Genomic DNA, 22,387 nt, shown 5'->3' on the forward strand with positions numbered 1-22,387 from the left:
GCTTCCCGTTCTAAGTATTGCTTTTTTTTAAAATCCCAACTGATATTAGGAGGATGGTATTGTGAGCAATAATTCTAGCCCTACGTGCAGCAGTAAAATAAATTTGCACTGGTATAAACAGTATTATAGAAAAACTTAAAATTTGCCATGTTTTGTTGGTATTGTAATTCTATTCATAGGAAAACGAGGATTTAATTTTAACTATTGCTTCAATATTTTTGTAGATAGAATTTTTTTTGTTGATGTCGTAGAAATTAAATTGTAGTGTAACAAATCTGCAATTTTAAAATAACCAAAGCTGAAAAGCTTCTATGCTCTATTATTGTTTGATCTTTTAACAGTGAAACTGGGCAGTAGTGGATGACTGTTATGTATTGCCAGAAACAGCAGAAGCATCAGTGGGAGACATACAACTGGATTTATCCAAAGTTAAAAATCACACAACACCAGGTTGTAGTCCAACAGGTTTAATTGGAAGCACACTAGCTTTCGGAGCGACACTCCTTCATCAGGTGATAGTGGAGGGCTCGATCGTAACACAGAATTTATAGCAAACGTTTATAGCAAAACTTTATAGCAAAAATTATAATTGAAAAATTGATCGTCTGTTAAGCCTTTCATCTGTTAGAATACAGTGATAATTTCACTTCTTTCATGTGTAAATCACAAAACCTTTTTTTTAAACTTGCATTCTCGGGGTAGCTGTTAACAATGGTAATAGCTAGACAATATGTTGAAGTTGTTAGCCCCCTGTGTTCTCTGTCTATGCCATGATGTTTAGATTGATCCTAATCTAAAAAGTGAGATAACAGAGATTTACATAAATTCATGCAGTTTTTGAGCTCAGAATTCTAAGGGTGTGTGTGGGTGTCTGTGTGCGCGTCTGTGTGTACCTGTGTCCGTGTATATGTGAGAATGTGTGTGTGTAGTGCAATGGTGATCACCTGTAATGTGACATGAACCCAAGATCCCGGTTGAGGCCCTCCCTATGGGTACCGAACGTATCCAAGACTTATCCAAGACTGTGACGGCAGCAGAGAGAATAGAAACACCAGCAGGAAGCTAATGAAGAGCAGCACTTCTCAGCAGTCAGACTGTTAGAGTGGCTTTCAATTTGATAACCATCTTTCACATCAAAGAATATAAGAAGTCTTGAAGCACAACCACTATTATTCAGTATTCAGAAGCAAATACGTTTCAAAATGGGAGGCAAATTCTAGCTATACTGTGATAGAAGAAGTGTCAGGTACGGCAGGATAATTGTCTTCCAATACCTACAAGAATGCTTGTCATTTTGAGTTTGAACTAAATGTTAGATAATGCTTGGAGAGATTGAAGTACTTGAGTATTTGAGTCTTTGGATTGCATTGTCCAAACATTTTTCCAAGGAGGTAGTGGATTGGGGGAGCAGGGTGAGTTCAGGAAACCTGAAAGCAACTAAATTATATGTTTTCCAATAGGCGATATTAAGAATCCTAATTGAGGTTAGTAGGTGATTGTTCATTACGTTTTCTGTATTTGAAAATCTATCTATTTCTAAACAAAAGTAGTCATGATTCGGAGATGCCGATGTTGGACTGGGGTGCACAAAGTTAAATATCACACAACGCCAGGTTATAGTCCAACAGGTTTAATTGGAAGCACACTAGCTTTCGGAGCGACGCTCCTTCATCAGGTAATTGTGGAGGACACAATTGTAAGGCACAGAATTTATAGCAAAATTTATTGAAATTATACATCGAAAAATACCTTGATTGTCTGTTGAGTCTTTCATCTGTTTGAATACCATGATTGTTTCACTTCTTTCATGTGTAAATCACAAAACCTTTTTTTAAAAGTTGCATTCTCAGGTCAACTGTAACAATTGGTGTTAGACCATAAGTTGAAGGTGTTAGTCCCCTGTGTTCTCTGTTTATGCCATGCTGTTTAGATTGATTCTAAATTAAAAAGTGAGATTTACATGAATCCATGCAGTTTTTGAGGAAAGTACAATGTAACTCTGCAAGTACAAATTCACCCCACAAAATATATGTGTGTGTGTGTGTCTATCTGTCTGTCTGGGTTGAGGGTTGTGAGTGTGAGAGAGAGTGTAAATGTGTGTGTAGTGAGTGTAGGGTGTCTTAAGTCTGTGAGGGGGTACATGTGTGAGTGTGGGAGTGTGTGTGTGTCTGGGGTGGGGGGTTATGAGTTTCTGTGAGAGAGAGTGCATACATGTGTGCATGAGTGTAGAGTGGTCTAAGTCTCTGAGAGGATGCATGTGTGAGTGTGGAAGTGTGTGTGTCTGTAAGGGTGTGTGTGAGTGTCTGTGTATATGTGTGTCCGTGTGTATGTGTGTGTATAGGAGTGCCTCTGTGTGTGTGTGTGTTTGTGTGTGTGTAGGAGTATATCCACGTCCATACTCTGACACGTCTTGCAGCGCCTTCCGTGACAGGGTTGTATGGAGTTGTCCTGAAAGCCGGGCAGCTTGCTACAAACAATGATCTGTTTGAGGTTTGGTGGTTGTTTACCACCCGGCTTTCAGAGCTGAAAATGTTATGCTGGAAAAGCGCAGCAGGTCAGGCAGCATCCAAGGAACAGGAGAATCTACGTTTCGGGCATAAGCCCTTCTTCAGCCCTTTCCTGAAGAAGGGCTTATGCCCGAAACATCGATTCTCCTGTTCCTTGGATGCTGCCTGACCTGCTGCGCTTTTCCAGCATAACATTTTCAACTCTGATCTCCAGCATCTGCAGTCCTCACTTTCTCACCCGGCTTTCAGGACAACTCCATACAATCCTGTCACGGTAGGTGCTGCAAGACGTGTCAGTGTGGACATTGATATCACCATTACACGTGAGGATACCTCCCACCTTGTACGTGGCAGGTACTCATTATACATTGCATGCAAGGATGCCCTGAGGCATGGTACATTGGAGAAACCGTGCAAAGGCTACGACAACGAATGAATGGGCACCGCACAACAATCAACAGACAGGAGTGTTCCCTCCCAGTTGGGGAACACTTCAGCGGTCCAGGACATTCGACCTCGGACCTTCGGGTGACCATCCTCCAAGGCGGTCTTCGGGACAGGCAGCAGCGAAAAGTGGTCGAGCAGAGGCTGATAGCTAAGTTCCATACCCATAGGGAGGGCTTCAACCGGGACCTTGGGTTCATGTCACAATACAGGTGACTACCTTTGACTATACACACACACATATACACAGACACGCACACAGACACTCATATACACCCTTACAGACACACACTCTCACACTCACACATGCATCCTCTCAGAGACTTGGACCATCCTATATTCATGCACACACATATACACTCTCTCTCACAGAAACTCACAATCCCCCACCCGAGACACACACACACACACACACTCCCACACTCACACATGCACCCCCTCACAGACTTAAGACACTCTTCAAAGTTTGTGCGAAGATTTGTAGCTCGGGTGCTCGCTGTTGTGGTTCTGTTCGCTGAGCTGGAAGTTTTTGTTGCAAACGTTTCGTCCCCTGGCTAGGCGACATCATTAGTGCTTGGGAGCCTCCTGCGAAGCGCTTCTTTGATGTTTCCTCCGGTGTTTATAGTGGTCTGTCCCTGCCGCTTCCGGTTGTCAGTTTCAGCTGTCCGCTGTAGTGGTTGGTATATTGGGTCCAGGTCGATGTGTTTGTTGATGGAGTTTGTGGATGAATGCCATGCTTCTAGGAATTCCCTGACTGTTCTCTGTCTGGCTTCCCAATATACCAACCACTACAGTGGACAGCTGAAACTGACAACCGGAAGTGGCAGGGACAGACCACTATAAACACCGGAGGAAACATCAAAGAAGCGCTTCGCAGGAGGATCCCAAGCACTGATGATGTCGCCTAGCCAGGGGACGAAACGTTTGCAACAAAAACTTAAGACACTCTACACTCACTACACACACATTTACACTCTCTCTCACACTCACAATCCCCAACCCAGACACAGACACACACACACACAGACACATGCACACATATTTTTTGTGGGGTGAATTTGTACTCGCAGTTACATTGTACTTTGCTCAAAAACTGCATGAATTCATGTAAAACTCATGTTATCTCACTTTTTATATTAGAATCAATCTAAACATCATGGCATAGACAGAGAACACAGGGGGCTAACACCTTCAACATATTGTCTAGCTAACACCAATTCTTACAGTTAACCTGAGAATGCAACCTTTAAAAAAGGTTTTGTGATTTACACATGAAAGAAGTGAAACTATCATGGTATTTGAACAGACGAAAGACTCAACAGACAATCAAGGTATTTTTCAATGTATAATTTCAGTTACATCACAATGTAAAATTTTTGCTATAAATTCTGTGTGTTAGGATTGAGCCCTCCACTATCACCTGATGAAGGAGCAGTGCTCCGAAAGCTAATGTGCTTCCAATTAAACCTGTTGAACTATAACCTGGTGTGTGGTATTTTTAACGTTAAACAAAAGTAATGTGATAGGTGAAATAATTCCACAAAGGCTGATATCCCATCACCAAGTCACCTTTTATTAACACGTGCATTGTTCGTGACCTTGCATCAGCACCTTCAGAGCCACTTCTCAGAGTGAACAGGATGTCTGGCACCCCTTAATATACCTGGCAGCCAGGGCTTTCTGGTTGGACAAGGTAAACAGTTCAATCAGGGAACTCATTACAAATTCATGCTACATAAGTTACTGTTTTATGGTTAAAGCGTATAATATGGTGATTGTCCAATCTGTCATTCGGTATCCCACAATTCACTCATAACATCTCCTGACACTATCTTGTAAAATGGGTACTGATGGCTCCAATTTGACAGACAATTTGTGCCTGTTCATTCTGCAGAATCATATCAGCTTCAATATTGAACAAGGAGGTATCTAGAGCATGAAAATGAAACTGACGTTAGTAGCAAAAGTGCATTCACTTGAAATATCTTAATCTTGTGTGAGTAAACATTGTACAATTGTCAGCCTCGTTCAGAGAGCTAGAGCTCTCAATCAAGCAAGGTTTTCTTTGGTTCTCGGAGAAAGTGAGGACTGCAGATGCTGGAGATCAGAGCTGAAAATGTGTTGCTGGAAAAGCGCAGCAGGTCAGACAGCATCCAAGGAGCAGGAGAATCGACGTTTCGGGCATGAGCCCTTCTTCAGGATTCCTGAAGAAGGGCTCATGCCCGAAACGTCGATTCTCCTGCTCCTTGGATGCTGCCTGACTTGCTGCGCTTTTCCAGCAACACATTTTCAGCTTTTCTTTGGTTCTCATCTATTTCAGCACTGTAATGTAAACCATGCTCTCAGGTAAGTAAAAAACCCATATCAACATTTGTAGTGTTGCAATACCTTAGTATCACAGAAAATATGGCTTGATTTCCAGCTCTGAATCTGTATTCCATGGAAACATAGAATGCAGGAGCAGGAGTGGGCTACTTGGCCCTTAAAGCCTGCTCTAGCATTTAATATGATCATGGCTGATTATTCAACTCAGTACCCTGTTCCTGCTTTCCCCACTTTGATGCCTTTAGCCCAAAGATCTATGTCTAACTCCTTCTTGGAAACATTCAATGTTTTACCCTCAACTGCTTTCAGTGACAGAGAATCCCACAGGTCACCACTCCTGTGTGAAGAAATTTATCCTCATCTTCATTCAAAAAGACATGCCAATTATCCTTAGACTGTGACCCCCTGTTCAGGATTCTCTCATCACTGAGAATATTCTTCCTGCATTTACGCTGTCTAATCCTGGTAGAATTGTACAGGTTTCTATGAGATTCCTCCTCATTCTTCTAAACTCCTGTGAATACAGTTCTAAACAATCCAATTTCTCCCCATACATCATTCCCACCTTCTCAGGAATTGGTCTGGCTTATGCTGTAAACAATACAATGTTTATTTATACAAGCTTACATGCTACAGGAATACTTCATCTACTGACACTGCAAATAGCCAAAATGATTGACTCTTCTTTGGCTCGTAGTAACTACGAAGTAATAAATGAAGACTGCGTTTACAAACTTTTATTGTACATTGCATTGTCATACGATGGTTCATTCCTTCTATTCAGTGAACAGTGGATGAATGGGCATGAGAGTGCCATACTCTGGCATGGGAGTATGAAGGACTATGGGGAGATAGAGGGACAGAGCCTGGCATGAGGGCTAAGGAGGAGTTGGATGAAGGGCTATGAGGGGGCATAGATGGGACTGATGGATTTTTGAGAATTGAGCTGCTGTGAGAGGTGTGAGGGCTGAAGGACCTTAGCATTGAGGAGGGCATTAAAACAGCCTACATGGGAACCTGACAGTCCCTGAGTCTGTCTTCAAACTCCTTCTAGGGCTGGCTGGCCTGAATGCAGCCTAATACCTACCCTCAGCAATTAATAATTTGGTCCAGAACAACTTTCCCCCAAGGCAGGAGTGCATAGCTGGAGATTTCCCTAACACCCACTACCTGTCAGCAGGATGAAACTTCACAGTTATATCTTTGAAGATTGGTAAAATGCAGGTTGAGGCAAAAGGAGGAGATTTCTGCAACAAATTTGCAAGATGTTCAATGAAGGAAAATAGAAATCCCTGAAGAACACCCAAAGTCATAATCGGCATTAAAATGCAACCTACTTTTAAGACCGTGCACAAAGGCCTATTGCCCAGAGTAAGAAAGTTGCTGTGAGCAAAGCATCATTTGACATTGAAAAATTCAGCTTGGAAGCTCAAATGAATAAATTTACAATGCAATATGCATTAATGTTGCAAAGTGAACTTAAGTTTCCTTAAACTGCCTGTCCAAATTTAATGTGTGATAAGAGTACAGTGTGCAAGGTCATCAACCAAAATGTAAGCCTAACATAATTTCTAGGCCAAGCAGTCCTAGCTCGCTAACCTTGGATGAGTGCTATTTAAATAAGAATAAGATAATACACTGACAAGCAAAGTTTCACCTCTAAATGAAGTGAAATTGTCATTTATTTAAATGTCCTATAAAGTACACAACTATCTTGGTAAACTACAACATGCATGACAGATGATCAATGTTTTATTATTAACTGATATGGAGGGAAGATGACTTGATTTTCCATTTCCTGCTTCCCATGTTCTCAGTCACTCTACCTCTCTAGTGCATAGAAATATTTGAATGCAATGTCATTATATTATGATGCAAGATCAGCAACGTGGAGCATAAATGTAGACACTGCCTTAAGAGAATTATAGGCCATATTATTGACTTTTTTAAATCTCTCTCAAGCATTGTTCTATCTAGAATAGCATAATTCTCCAAACAATACCTGTACATAGAGTAACAGCATAGAATGGAGTGACATTTTAGTTTTTAGCATTAATTTTTCTAAGACTACTTCAAGTCAAAAATAAAAAGCAATGGACTGAATCATACTTTTCTTTTGGCTAAAAACAAGTTGCATCAAGATCTTGGAGGGTTTCTCATCATGACACCTAGCAAGATTCAATGTGTCTTATCAAATTTGCCTCATGAATGACCTATCCCACTCCTCCCATGTCATTGGCATTCTGCACATCTGATTGCAGCCCATCTTACTATGCACTATTCCAGGAACAACTTGCCACTCACAGGATTTCCACCAAAAGACCAGTATCTAATACCAGGTCATATTTAAAAGGCTGCTATTAACCCAGACTAGAACTGGCATTCTGAAGTTGCCTCGTTTGTTGAAGGAAAGATTCTGAACATGTCAGAGAAGAGGAAAATGGTGCCATGATTCTCTGACAGGAATCTGACAGTTGGGATGCTGCAAAGGAAAGACCTTCTTGTCTCACAGTAAACGCAGTGCAAGGTATGCCACCAGAACGTAGCAGCCTCACTGTAGATTGGCACCCATGTCAGTACCAAGCAATCGTGCAGAGGAATGACCAGCAGTGTCGTGAGAAGTTCAATCTTCCCCACTTGCCAGGATAAGTGTGGAAATACTATTCCACACCAGGTTGCTCATTGTAAAGATGCAGGACTGGCTGGGACTCACTTGAAACTCAGAGACATAGACTCCCTGACTGACATCACCCCAACAAGATACCTGGTATGGGAGGCTGCCTTTGATTTACAGTGCCAGGACTGCCTGACTAACATGTGTATCCATGGAGTTTGGTGAGGACTACTTCCGTGAGGACATGGCTTTCTACTTGCTGAACATGCAATGTGTTTTCCACATAAGCTACTAGAACAAGGAATTGTGAGGTTGATATTACATGGTGCCGCATAGCGAGATGCCTATCCCCTTGACTGAGGATTCCTGACCAGTAAGGTAAGCTACCTGGTTGTAATAACTGTGCTAATTGGCATGGCAAGGAAAGGAAAAATAGGAGTGCTATGAGCATGCTGGCAGGTGCCAAGCATGCAAGTGCCAGAAAGCAAGCAAGAAAACATCTCTGAGTAGCAGCCTGGTCCATTCCATAAGCTGGGTGTCCATCCCTGTTGACAAAGTGTCTTTTAGCAGCTTTTCAATGTAAATTTTCAGTGTGCTCTTTAATATAAGCCCCTGCTTCCAAAGCAGCCAGCATTGGTTTGGAGAAATGTCGTGGTGGCTGTGAGGGGTTGGTAAATATCAGATGCCATGGATGGTGTATGTGTGTGTGTGTGAAAGAGAGTGACCATGGTTCATGCCCTGTGGTTGTCTTTCCAAACACATGACACTACTCATCCCAGAGCTGCTAATTAGCCTACCTTAAACATTAGATTGGCATCCCCAGTTAAGGCTCTTATCTTTAGCTTTATAACAAATAAATAATTTTGTTGTTAATGTACTTATGCTATGAGCTGTTTACACATACTGATGGAAGCTGCTTTCCATACTGTGTCACCTGCAATATTGTTTATTTGCTGGTGGATAAAGGGAAGAAAAAATGCGAGCTTCCTAGACAGCTGTTACAGTAATTGATTAATTTGTGAGCCAAAAATACATTTCCCAAAAACAAGAGTTGAAAAACCCACTCCCCCTAACTGTACAACAGTGCCATATGACTCGGAATAAGCGAAACATCACATAAATCCAAAACCTTCAAGTTATGTAATTCTTTAACCTCACACTTGTCGTCTTTGTTTTATAGTTCTTCGTCTCCTACACACCTTTTCCAATATGCTTTGTGTAGGAGATGCAACTACTGCTTAATATTGTACCATAACTCAGTCAGAGTACTAAAGCATGCATTCATTCACAGAGAACAAAATCTTTCAGTGAAACGTAGGTTACTGACATGTAGTCATGCTGTGTCAAATCCTGGAACTACTTCCCTAATGGCATTGTGGGTCTACCTACAGAGAATGGACAACAGCAGTTCAAGAAGATAACTTTGCCACCTTCTCAAGGCAGCTAGGAATGGGAAATAAATGCTGGCCCAGCCAGTGACACCGACATCCCATGTACAAAATAAAAGAAATGCACATTACAGATTTTGAAATAGATCTACTATTTTTAAAACATGTCATTTGTCATCAAAATGTGTCCAGGTAGTAATTCTACCAAAATATTTCCAAAATAATTCTTCTGGTCATTAATCCACCCTGCCCCTTTAATGATGCCAAAAGTACCTTTAAGTTAATGATGCATGCAGGCTATCACATGGATCTTCTTTATTCAAATTAGGCCTGAGCAAAGATTTCAGCACTCAGTTCTAATTGACCCACGTATATTCAATTTTATTCTACTAAATGCATTAATGTTTTAAACCCATTTTTGCTTGCAAGAACTGATGATTAGAAAAGAAATTTGACAACTTAACATCCAATTTGAAATTCCTTGTCATAGCCTTCAAAGTGAAATAAGTAATAGCACATGGTGAATATACCAGAGCGAGAGGAGACAAATCTTTCACTTCAGCAGAACATTCTAAAATATGGTTATTCACTACAGATTTATTCACTGCATTTACATACTGAAGACAGATCCAAGTAATTTCCATGTCAATTCAGCTTTGCTGCATTAAATATGGCTCATAAATGTTGCAGCTATACTTATCCCAGAGATTTTACTGTGCCTGAGTGGCATGATATAATTTTTTTTCAGTGTATTAATGAGAGTTCAAAGAAAGGTCGTATTAAATGTTCAATGTCAAATACTGTACAACTTTATCCACTATGATCAGATTTTGTACAAGGGGTAGCTGTGTGAACTAATCAGTTTACACAAATCTATCAATTTATAAGCATTTTGATGCTTTCATGTTACAACATTGTTTTGCAGATTATTGATTTAATTTTGCATTGGCCTTTTAACATGCCAAATTCTATATATGGCAAGAAAGAGAAAGGGGGTAAGTAGTAGGAGCGAGATAGAGAAGATGAGAATCCACCCAAGCTTAAAGTGACTGCACTTTAAAGTGACTGCACTTTAAACTGAGTATACTCCATTTGTCAGAGCACGTAATCTGGTCTCCTTGGATCAGTTTTATCAGAATCTTAAGAATGGAAAGGGATCTGATTTCATTCTGACAATGTTGGAAAGAATGTAGATTTATTATTATATTCAATGTCGTTTAATTCTATATAGGCAGCTAACAATCAACTCTTACGTAAGGTGATTTTAATGCTACCTGCCAGGTGACATTGGGCGGATTAGTGGGCAGGCGAAGGCTTGTGGTTACTTTCTCAGCTGGGAAACTCATAGGATGATCAGTTGTGATTTTCAGTTGCTAAACTGAATAGATGGCAGAGAGACTTGCCCAAATCCAGTGGGTCCCTTATTAGATGTCTTATTTGGATCCTGATGACATAATCAGAGCTTTCCTGGTCTCAGTCATTCCAAAGTGCTGGACATTTTCAGCCTGTTCCCTTTTGGACTGCACTTATTTAGGCAAATAGGGTAAAGTTACCATCCTCCCAGAGGAGCACAGGGCAGCTCACTCATTAGAAGGAGATAACCAGTGGTGAATTTAACCTGAGGGTCACCTGGTTTAGCTGAGCAGCAATGGTGAGAAGACAGAATGGGGACTGGTTAGCTCAGTTGGCTTGATTGTTGGTTTGCGATGCAGAGTCGCACCAATAGCATGGGTTCAATTTCTGTGCTAGCTGAGTTCACTGCGAAGGCCCCACTTTTCAACATCACACCTCACCTGAGGTTTGATGACTCTTAGGTCAAACTCACCAACAGTCGGCTCTCTTTAATGAGAGAGTGATCCTCTTGGACTATAGTGAAACTACTATATAGACAAATGGAGCACATTTCCATCACTCATTTCATGATATCTTAAAGGTGATGCAAAGGCTTTGTGAAATTAGAAGAGAAAACATTTATCTCCAACCTCTGGCCTGCACTAAGAAATATGACATTTGCATAGGATGCCTAGTCAAATTTCAGATTAATGGTAATGCCCAAGATTATCCAGGGGAAGTCGTTAGGCTCAATCTTATTGGAGACAGCCATCTCCCACATTAAGTCAAACATAAGCATTATTTGGTGCCATAATTACAAAACTATCTGGCTTTTTGAAAATTTAGTCGACTGAATATTCATAAAACATCTGATCGCAAAAGGTTTCACTTCTTTCTTTCCTTAGGCTGCTGAAATTTCTCCATATAGGCAAACGCAGGGACATTTCAGTTTCCTGTTAGTGAGTACACAAGAATAAATCCTTAAGAGCATGATATTTGCTATGAAAAATTGCACACCATACCAATCAACATTATGAAGATAAAGCTCTTCAATAAATTTTAGGTACCTATTAACAACCAAGATATAATATCTCATCAAGTCTTGATCTGTACTATTTTAATAATATTCATATGCTACAAAAAGAAAGACAACAATGTAAACTCATTTTAATATCATACAAAACCAAAGTAATTGCTTTCTTTCATCTTGGGCTCATATTTTGTCTTTAATCTTTGGAAATCCAGTAGCAAAAAGCAATTGATCAGTAAATCACTTGAATTGTAAAAGTACCAAAGTCTTCAAGTACAAATTATTGTAAAACTTTGAATTCTATGGAGGTTTCTTTCTTTTAATACATTTAGGTACCCAAGAAAAAATGACCACCACACAATTGCTTCTCTTCAAAAGCATGAATTTTACAATACAGAGAGGGAGATTATTGGCTATGTCCTGCTGTGGTTGTTCTATGAAAGAAGTACTTAGGTAGACCCAATCTCTCTTCCTTGGCAACTCTGTAATATTTTGCTTTTCAAGCACAGTTGCTTTACTTATACTAGATATATTCATGCAAAACAAATTTCCTGTTACATATACTGTATGTTTGAAGTGTAAATATATTAACATGAATTTGCATTTGTAGTTTCTATACCTAATTGAACACACTTTATGTTGGATCCTAGATATAACCAATGTCTTACTCGAGTTTAGTCCTTTCCAACCTTACCCCTTCTCCTCTAGAGATATGGCACTTAGTGCAGAAGTACATTCCTTTGTAATGCATCAAACAAAATGAACTTTTCACTCTGCTTTTCTTGTCTCACATGGGAAGTACAGTTTAATGTTAAACAATGACATGTACTAAACACTAATTTGAATAACAAGAGGGAGATCCTGCACTAGGTAAGAAATGAACTGAATTAAATCATCCATGTATCAGATTAGAAACCAGAGATTCATTAATTATTTCTTAGTGTGTTTTGTACTAGTTAATATTTCAGTATATCACAAAATGGTTCCAGTGAAGTGACTATTTATCTTCTGTGTGGTTTCTTGACTTGGGAAAGTGTTTTTGTACATTTCAATCTTTCAATGTCACAGTAAACACGGCTGTTTCTGCTCAAAATAAAATGAAGCATGGAATTTGATACAAAATGGAACTTTGAAAATGATCTTACTGCAAACAGCATGTGATTTTTGCTTGATGGCTGATATAAACGTTTCTCCCATTGAGCTGTAATGTTTTAATTGGCAAGGATTGTATGTATCTAGTTTCTTTTCAAAAGTTACTATGACAATACTAAGAGGGCAGGAAGACAGAGGTCAAAAGTGTATTTTTAAAAAAGTTATCTTGTATTGTTTTTCTTTTTTACAAGTAGACTCTTTGCTCAACTGATATGATTGTAATTAATCATATGATGTCAGTTGACCACAATTTCTGGAAAGTTCTGATCAGCAGTAACAAGAGGACAAAAGCTTACAGCACCGTCCTGCACTGTCCCACTCCTTTCATGTTCCAGCCAAGGTAACACAAATCAATAATAGCAAAAACAGAAGTGGCTGGAAAAGCTCAGCATGTTTGTCAGCATGTGTGAAGAGATATCAAAGTTAACGGTTCCGGTCCGGTGACCGGTGTCTGGTTCTGAGGAAGGCTTATCAGATCCAAAATGTTAACTTTGATTTCTTTTCACAGATGCTGCTGCACCTGCTGAGCTTTTCCAACAATTTTTGCTTCTGATGTACAGCAAACACAGTCTTTCAGTCTTTACAAATCAATAACAGATGAGTCGTCCATCTCAGCCAGTTCTAAATAAGGGAGACCATTGAAACCCATCATGGTTTTACCTAGTTTTAACAACATCACAGTTGACTGCCAAAATACACAATAGGTGTTGACCCAGACAACAAAACCCGTCTCAATACCTTAAATGGTGAAACTAGAAGCACCAGAGTTGAAAAGTGTGGCACTAGAAAAGCACAGCAGGCCAGGCAGCATCTGAGGAGCAGCAGAGGCGATGTTTCGGGCATAAACCCTTCATCAGGAAGCACCAATTACATGACTGCTGCTTTACACAAATCACCTTTGATTATACAGTTTTTAAACACCTTCTGTTCATCTATTTTCAACAACAGAAAATTAAACACCTCCAGATCTACCTCATATCTGCCATTGGTCTCAATCTAAATCAAAAGTCTGAGTTCCAGAACGAATCCTGTGTGTAGCCTGTAAAGTGAACTGATTTCCAACTTGTAACTTACGTTAATCACCTTCACTTGTCATGCCCCCTAAGAATCGCATATATTTCAATAAGGATGCCTCCTCATTCTTCTGAAATCTAATGAGTATAGGTCCAATCTACTAATTTCATCCTCATAAGAAAATGTTCCATACATAGCATCAGCTTTCTTCCTTCATCTAACCTTCTCTGAGGCCTCCCTCCAATCCCACTTAACCTTTTTATTACATAAGGCGGACCTAAACTGTTTGCAGTATTTGCACGTAATCTAATTTATGCCAAATACTAGTATATTTCAAAATGCTCTGCTATTATATCCTTTATAATAGACTTTAGTATTTCCACACTAACAGGTATTAATCTAAGTAGATTATAGTTAACTGTTTTTTGACCCCCTCTTTTTTTGAATAAGAGTGATACATTGCCAGTTTTCTAATCATCTGAGACTTTTCCAAATCTAAGGATTCTAGGAATATTCTCACAAGTGCCTCTATGATCCCTGTAACTACTTCTATTAATATCTTAGGACACATTCTATTAGGACCAGGGAATGTATTAGATTTTACTTTCATTTACTTCCCTAGCACTTCTTTCTCTTGAGAGAGTGATTGTATTTATTTCCTCTCCTTCTTTTGTCCATCAATTATTTAATAACTTTAGACTGTTGGCAATGTTTTTCACAGTGAACACTGATGCAAAGTATCTGTTCAACTCCTCTGCCATTTCCCAGTTCCCCGTTATTATTTCCCCAGTTGAATGCTTTAAGATGTCTCTGTTCACTTTGACTTCTCCCTACCCTTTTATATATATTCACAGAAGCATTTGTTACTCATCTTGTTATTAATTGCAAGTTTACTCTGAAAGCTCATTTTCTCCCTTCTTATTATTTTTTGATTATCTTTTGCTTTTTTTAAGACTTTCCCAAATCTCTGGCTTACCACTAATCATTGCCACATTAGAGGTACTTTTTTCAACTTGAAGCTATTGTTAATTTCAAGCTTAAGGATAACCTGGTTGACAAGGTTAACCTGTTTGGTTCATCCTCTTCCTCATTGAGGTATTATTAGAGAATTGTCCAATTTGAAATGCAGCTCATACGCAGACCTTATGAAATTGACATGCTTGTTTATTTCATGATATCGTGGGAAGAGATCAATGAACGTTCAGGTACAGGATGGTCGCTCCACACTGAGGAGTTGTAACCTCTTCCCTCAGTTACAGGCATATGCAGCTTATAACGGGTTACAAATGGTTGATAGTTGATTACAAGACAATGCAGATCTAACTACAATAGATAGTTTAATAATATTGAAAAGCGCTAACAATATTACTGGTCTGACAGCACCGATTAGTCGAACAATCAGTCACATCCTGTGCATAGTAGCTCATGGTCTGTGGTCATTAATATTAAGTAGTTTGGTGACATCTTGTCTGAGGGGACATTGTTTTACTTATTGGGACTTCTGGGAAAGGATAGTGAAGAAGGCATTTGGTATGCTTTTCTTTATCGGTTAGAGAATTGAGTACAGGAGTTGGAAGGTTATGTTGCGGCTGTACAGGACATTGGTTAGGCCACTTTTGGAATACTGCATGCAATTCTGGTCTCCTTCCTATTGGAAGGATGTTGTGAAACTTGAAAGGGTTCAGAAAAGATTTACAAGGATGTTGCCAGGGTTGGAGGATTGGAGCTATAGGGAGAGGTTGAATAGGCTGGGGCTGTTTTCCCTGGAGCATCGGAGGCTGAGGGGTGACCTTATAGAGATTTATAAAATCATGAGGGGAATGAATAGACAGGTCCAGAACTAGAGGGCATAGGTTTAATGTGAGAGGGGAAAGATATAAAAGAGACCTAAGGGGCAACTTTTCCATGCAGAGGGTGGTGCATGTGTGGAATGGGCTGCCAGAGGAAATGGTGGAGGCATCTGGATGGGTATATGAATAGGAAGGGTTTGGAGGGATATGGGCCAGGTGCTGGCAGATGGGTCTAGATTGGGTTGGGATATCTGGTTGGCATGGATGATTTGGACCGAAGGGTCTGTTTCCATGCTGTACATCTCTATGACTCTACGGCTCTGTAGTTCCCCATAGAGAGCAAAAGCTCTCGGGGCTCCTGCCAATGAATGTTGCGATCGCCAACCGGGTCAGGTCTGCTCTGGGATCAATGATCTACCCTGACCAAACCTGTGATGTACCAGGCAGGAAGATCGCTGAGAGTCTCACACTCCTCGGGGATACGATCACCTATGTGCAGGACAGAGAGTTAGATACCTTCCTCATCAGCCTGGACCAGGAGAAAGCCTTTCACAGGATATCACATACGTATATGAGAGATGTTATCTCCAAAATGGGCTTTGTAGAGGGAACCTGCAATTGGATCAGACTGCTCTACACCAATATTGTCAGTGCAGTCTCAATCAATGGGTGGGAATCAGATAGCTTCCCAGTCAGATCTGGAGACAGGCAGGGCCGCCCTCTCTCTCCTGCCTTGTTTGTGTGCTGCATAGAGCCATTTGCCAAGTCCATCAGGAAGGATGCAAGCCTGAGAGGGGTGACTATTCCTGGCATTGGGGGCCTACAGGTTAAGGACTCCCTGTACATGGATAACGTCGCCGTTTTCTGCTCGGATCCACTGTCTGTGCACAGACTCTTGTGCATATGTGACTAGTTCAAATGGACCTTAGGGGCCAAGGTAAATTGAGGGCAAGCGCGAGGCCATGCTCTTCAGGAACTGGGCCGACCAATCCTCGATCCAATTTAACGCCAGGAATGACCACCTGAAGGTGCTGGGTATTTGGTTCGGATGGGCTGAGGAGTGCGCTAAGTCTTGGGAGGAGCGTATCAGCAAAGTGAGGCAGAAACTGGGCAGATGGAAGCTACAGTCGCTCTCCACCACGGGAAAAAACCTGGTCATCAGGTGTGAGGCACTGTCAGTGTTGTTATACTGTTCTGACTTATTCCCAGAACCTGTGCCATCACAGTCACCTGGGCCATCTTCCATTTTATATGGATATAAAGATGGACCGGGTCTGAAGGAACTCGATGTATAAAGATCTGGGCAACGGGGAAAAAACACACCCAATGCCATCTTCACCCTGATGGTCACCTTTGTGTGTGGCTGCATCAAGCTGTGCGTGGATCCCCGGTACGCAAACAGCAAGTGTCACTACGTATTGAGGTTTTACCTGTCCCCGGTGTTATGAAGGATGGGCCTGGCCTCGCTTCCGTGGAACGCTCCAAGTAGTTGGACCGTTCCATATCACCTGTCCTTCGTGGAGTAATTTATGAAGTAAAACACCTTTGACCACAAGTCCATCAGGAAATGGTCAGCACGTAGTGTCCTTGAGACCCTTGAGACCCTTCGGGAAAAGGAGAGGGCTGATCCTGTCGAGTGGTTCCCTGAGCAGACTGTCAAAGTCATTTGGCAGAACTTTCCAACAAGCACCAAGACATGGCTTGGCTGGTGGTGAGAAGGGCTCTGCCTATGACATCCTTTATGCATGACTCTCTGCCCCACCGCATGCTGCCCTCGAAACAGCTGTGGAGGGGACGAGACTGTCACACACCTCCTTCTGGAATGTGCCTACACAAAGGAGGTCTGGAGAGGAATACAGTGGTGTTTGTCGAGGTGCATCCCGAGCAGCTCCGTGACGTGGGACTCCGTGCTCTACGGTCTGTTCCCAGGGTCGCACACCGAGACGAACATCAACTGGGCCTGGAGGATCATCAACTCAGTGAAAGACGCTCTTTGGTCTGTCCAAAACCTGTTGATCTTCCAGCTGAAGGAGCTGACTCCAACTGAGTGTTGCGGACTGGCACATTCCAAGTTCCAGGACAACGTGTTGAGGGACGCAATGAAGTTTGGGGCAGCTGCCGCCAAGGTGCGGTGGGGAAAGACCACCGTATAACGTCTGCCTGCCAAAGAAGAACAGGGGGCCCACTCAGTAAGTGGGGTCCACTGAAGCCTCAGCTAAGTATATGGATGGTAAATGTTCAGCCCTGTATATACGAATGATTAATTCCGATTTCTGCATGCAAAGAAATGCAAGGTGCGCCTATGAATGGAACCACCAATTGTACAGATCATCAAAATATTTTATGAATAAAGTATATTTTTGAAATAAAAAAAAGAATGTTGAAGTGAAGTGTCATTGTCAGTGAGAGAATCCCATTAGCAGATCGTTTAGTTAACGTATTTCCTCCAATTAGGAAATGTCTTGTTCACAGTCAATTCCTGTGTCTAGCATGAGTCATCCCTTCTGAGCTCGGGAAAATGGCTTCTGAAATCAAAACAGTTTCCCTTTCTCCGGCATACATATCTGTGTTATGAGCCATGAATTCTTTTCTGTCATTGTTCCTCAACTGACTTTGTTGCTCAACTGCTTTCCCAGTACACTCCAACTTGAATAAGATACTGAATGAAACTGTTGTGGTCCTGTTCGCCGAGCTGGGAATTTGTGTTGCAGACGTTTCGTCCCCTGTCTAGGTGACATCCTCAGTGCTTGGGAGCCTCCTGTGAAATGCTTCTGTGATCTTTCCTCCGGCATTGTAGTGGTTTGAATCTGCCGCTTCCGGTTGTCAGTTCAAGCTGTCCATTGCAGTGGTCAGTATATTGGGTCCAGATCGATGTGCTTATTGATTGAATCTGTGGATGAGTGCCATGTCTCTAGGAATTCCCTGGCTGTTCTCTGTTTAGCTTGTCCTATAATAGTAGTGTTGTCCCAGCCGAATTCATGTTGCTTGTCATCTGCATGTGTGGCTACTAAGGATAGCTGGTCGTGTCGTTTCGTGGCTAGTTGGTGTTCATGGATGTGGATTGTTAGCTGTCTTCCTGTTTGTCCTATGTAGTGTTTTGTGCAGTCCTTGCGTGGGATTTTGTACACTACATTGGTTTTGCTCATGCTGGGTATTGGGTCCTTCGTTCTGGTGAGTTGTTGTCTGAGCGTGGCTGTTGGTTTGTGTGCTGTTATGAGTCCTAGTGGTCGCAGTAGTCTGGCTGTCAGTTCGGAAATGCTCTTGATGTATGGTAGTGTGGCTAGTCCTTTGGGTTGTGGCATGTCCTCATTCCGTTGTCTTTCCCTTAGGCATCCGTTGATGAAATTGCACGGGTATCCGTTTTTGGCGAATACATTGTATAGGTGTTCTTCTTCCTCTTTTTGCAGTTCTGGTGTACTGCAGTGTGTTGTGACCCTTTTGAATAGTGTCTTGATGCAACTTCTTTTATGTGTATTGGGGTGGTTGCTTTCGTAGTTAAGGACTTGGTCTGTGCGTGTGGCTTTCCTGTATACCTTTGTGGTGAATTCTCTGTTAGGTGTTCTCTGTACTATCACGTCTAGGAATGGGAGTTGGTTGTCCTTTTCTTCCTCTCTAGTGAATCGGATTCCTGTGAGTGTGGCGTTGATGATCCGGTGTGTGTTCTCTATTTCTGTGTTTTTAATTATTACAAAGGTGTCATCCACATATCTGACCCAGATTTTGGGTTGAATTTGCGGTAAGACTGTTTGTTCTAATCTTTGCATTACCGCTTCTGCTATGAGTCCAGAGATGGGTGAGCCCATGGGTGTACCGTTGATTTGTTCATATATTTGGTTGTTGAATGTGAAGTGTGTTGTGAATGAATGAAACTAATTGAAAACCAAACATTAAAAACTCCAGTGGTTGAAATGATCTTTCATTCAAATATACATAACCACTGCAAATTCTTGTCATTGAACTTTAGAGGAATATAATAACTTATATCACAAAACTGGTAGTAGACAAGGAAAAAACGAAAGGTTGAGACTCGAGCTTTTTTTAAGCCTATACAATTGAGATTTATAGCTGGGAGAATACAGAATAAAGTACTCCCTGAGGTAAGGAGGCTTAAGGTATTCCAGGTAGGGATTAAGGTCTTAACTCTTCAAAAACAATTAAGAGGTATTGATATAGCAGACTCAAACCAAATAATTGATTGGAATCCTGTAACTGAAATTATCACTGTGGTCACAAAATGGTTGATGGAGCTGGACAGAAGGGGGCCAGGGAGTTCCAAGAAAAAAAATGAATGGGCTTTCCAGCAAAAGATACTGAAGATTAAATTATAAGCTTCAGAGAGAGACTCTCAAGAAAGAGAGGAACACTGAAAAAAGGGAACAAGAGAGAAATGTTTCCAGCAAAAGATTCTGGAAGTTCAATTAAAGATCAAAGTGAAGATCAGAAAGAAGCCAAAAAGGGATCGAAATGAGATAAAGGGATTTAGTTGTATGATGAGGAAATGGTTAGCTAAGATTTTAAGCACTGTGCCCCAAGAGATGCGAACAGTCCATTCAGATTGGAAAGTTAGCCAGAGAGGTTCTGTTCACCGACATTGAGCTGAAGAGGTCCTAACTGTCCTAAAAATGGTGAGGAAGTCCAACAATAAGATGAGAGAAAGCCCTGGAAGCTAAAGGAGACCAAATCAAAGCATTTTGGATTAACAAGCATGAAGAAGGAAACACTCAGCTCTCAAGAGGCCAAGAAAAGCCCTCTCAAGTCTAAAAGGGACAGAATAAACCTCAGGGTGAAATCTTACATGGGCCTAAACAATGTGGATAAGAATGAAAAGATTTGTTACAGGATCGTGCAAAAAGTCTGGAGAGGCCTATCTCGATGGTGGGAGCATCTCACTGCATCTTTAATCTGTTTGCCAGGTGGCAAGTTAAGCTTCTGACTGGGCAGAAGGGGGGCAATTAAGGGGGATTAACTTTTGTTAAACACGTTATTAATAACAATATTTGCCCTATTAACATATGGCTTTTATTTGTATTAATGTTGTGAACTGTTAATATAGAAGTCAGAGCCGGTACCTGATGTCTTCTGTTCGCCATTTACTCCAAAGGACATCCAAGTTGGACGTCGGGCACCAACAGCTTAGGCCCTGCTTCATGGCTACCAGCCACATGTACTCCACGTCTATGTCCAGCCTCTAAGAACGCAATACGTGCTAGCCTCTAAGATCCCTCAATGCCACATCTCCAGTCCACTTATAGTATACAGGGGAACTTCAATTATCCGAACGGGATGGGCGGGCACTACAGAGGAACCTTGATTATCCAAATACTGATTATCCGAAAATCGGATTATCCGAAGGAGATCTCGAGGTCCCAATAGAAATATTACATCAAAGATGTGTTTCCAACAGTGATTACATCTTTTGTTTACAGAGATTAAACAGGCTCCATCTCCAAATGACTCCCGCCCTCTCTGTCTCCCCACACTGTCCTTGGAGTTCTAGAGGGGAGTACCCTAAAACCCATCCCGCCTTCCCCAGATAATCTCTCCAACAATGTCCTGTACAGGGCAGAGGTGGAACCAGTGAAAACGTTGTGTGTGTGGCTGTGGTAGCGTGCACGCGTGCGTGTGTGCACTATTTGGAGACTTACTGTACAAAGGCAGCAGCAGCTGCTGCAGCATCTTGTTGGTGTCCAGTCCGGCTTCCCAAGAGAGGAGGAGGGAGGACAGGCTTGGGGGATGGGTGGGGATGGTGTTGGACAGGGTTTGGGGGTGGGTGACGTTGTCGGACGGTGTTTGGGGGGTGGGGGACGGGGTTTGGGGGTGGTGTCAGACAGGGTTGGGTACGGCAAGTGGTGTTAGACAGGGTTTGGGTTGGGGGGACCGGTGTTGGACAGGGTTTGGGTGGGGGGACGGTGTTGGACAGGGTTGTTGGATGGTGAGCGGTGTTGGACAGGGTTGTTGGACAGGGTTGGGGGCCTGGGGGGTGGTGTTGGACAGGGTTGGGGGCGGGAAAGCGGTGTTGGACAGGGTTGGGGGCGGGGGCGGTGTTGGACAGGGTTGTGGATGGCGAGCAGTGTTGGACGGGGTTTGGGGTGGGGGGCGGTGTTGAACAGGGTTTGGAGCGGCGAGTGGTGTTGGACAGGGTTGGGGGCGGGGGGCGGTGTTGGACAGGATTGGGGGCGGGGGTGCGGTTTTGGACAGAGTTGGGGGCGGGGGTGTGGTGTTAGACAGGGTCGGGGGTTAGGGGCGGTGTTGGACAGGGTTTGGAGCAGGTGGCGGTGTTGGATAGGGTTGGGGTCGGGTGGCGGGGTTGGACGGGGTGGGGTGGGGAGGCAGTGTTGCACGGGGTGGGGGCGGGGGGCCGGTGTAGGACGGGGTTTGGGGCGGGGGAGGTGTTGGATAGGGTTGGGGGCGGGTGGCGGGGTTGGACGGGGTGGGGTTGGGGGGGGGCGGTGTTTGACAGGGTTGGGGATGGGGACGATGTTGTACAGGGTTGGGGCGGGAGTCGGTGTTGGACGGGTTTGAGGCAGGGGCGGTGTTGGACAGGGTTGGGGGGTGGTGTTGGACAGGGTTGGGGGTGGGGGGGCGGGGTTGTACAGGGTTTGGGGTGGGGGCGGTGTTGGACAGGGTTGGGGACAGCAAGCAGTGTTGGACGGGGTTTGGGGTGGGGTGGCAGTGTTGGACGGGGTTGGGGGGTGGGGGGCCAGTGTAGGACGGGGTTTGGGGCGGGGGGGCGGTGTTGGATAGGGTTGGGGGCGGGTGGCGGGGTTGGACGGGGTGGGGTGGGGTGGACG

Source organism: Chiloscyllium plagiosum, unplaced genomic scaffold (assembly GCF_037043375.1).
Source record: "Chiloscyllium plagiosum isolate Xiang-an unplaced genomic scaffold, Cpla_swu_hap1 HiC_scaffold_6, whole genome shotgun sequence".
NCBI lineage: Eukaryota > Metazoa > Chordata > Chondrichthyes > Orectolobiformes > Hemiscylliidae > Chiloscyllium > Chiloscyllium plagiosum.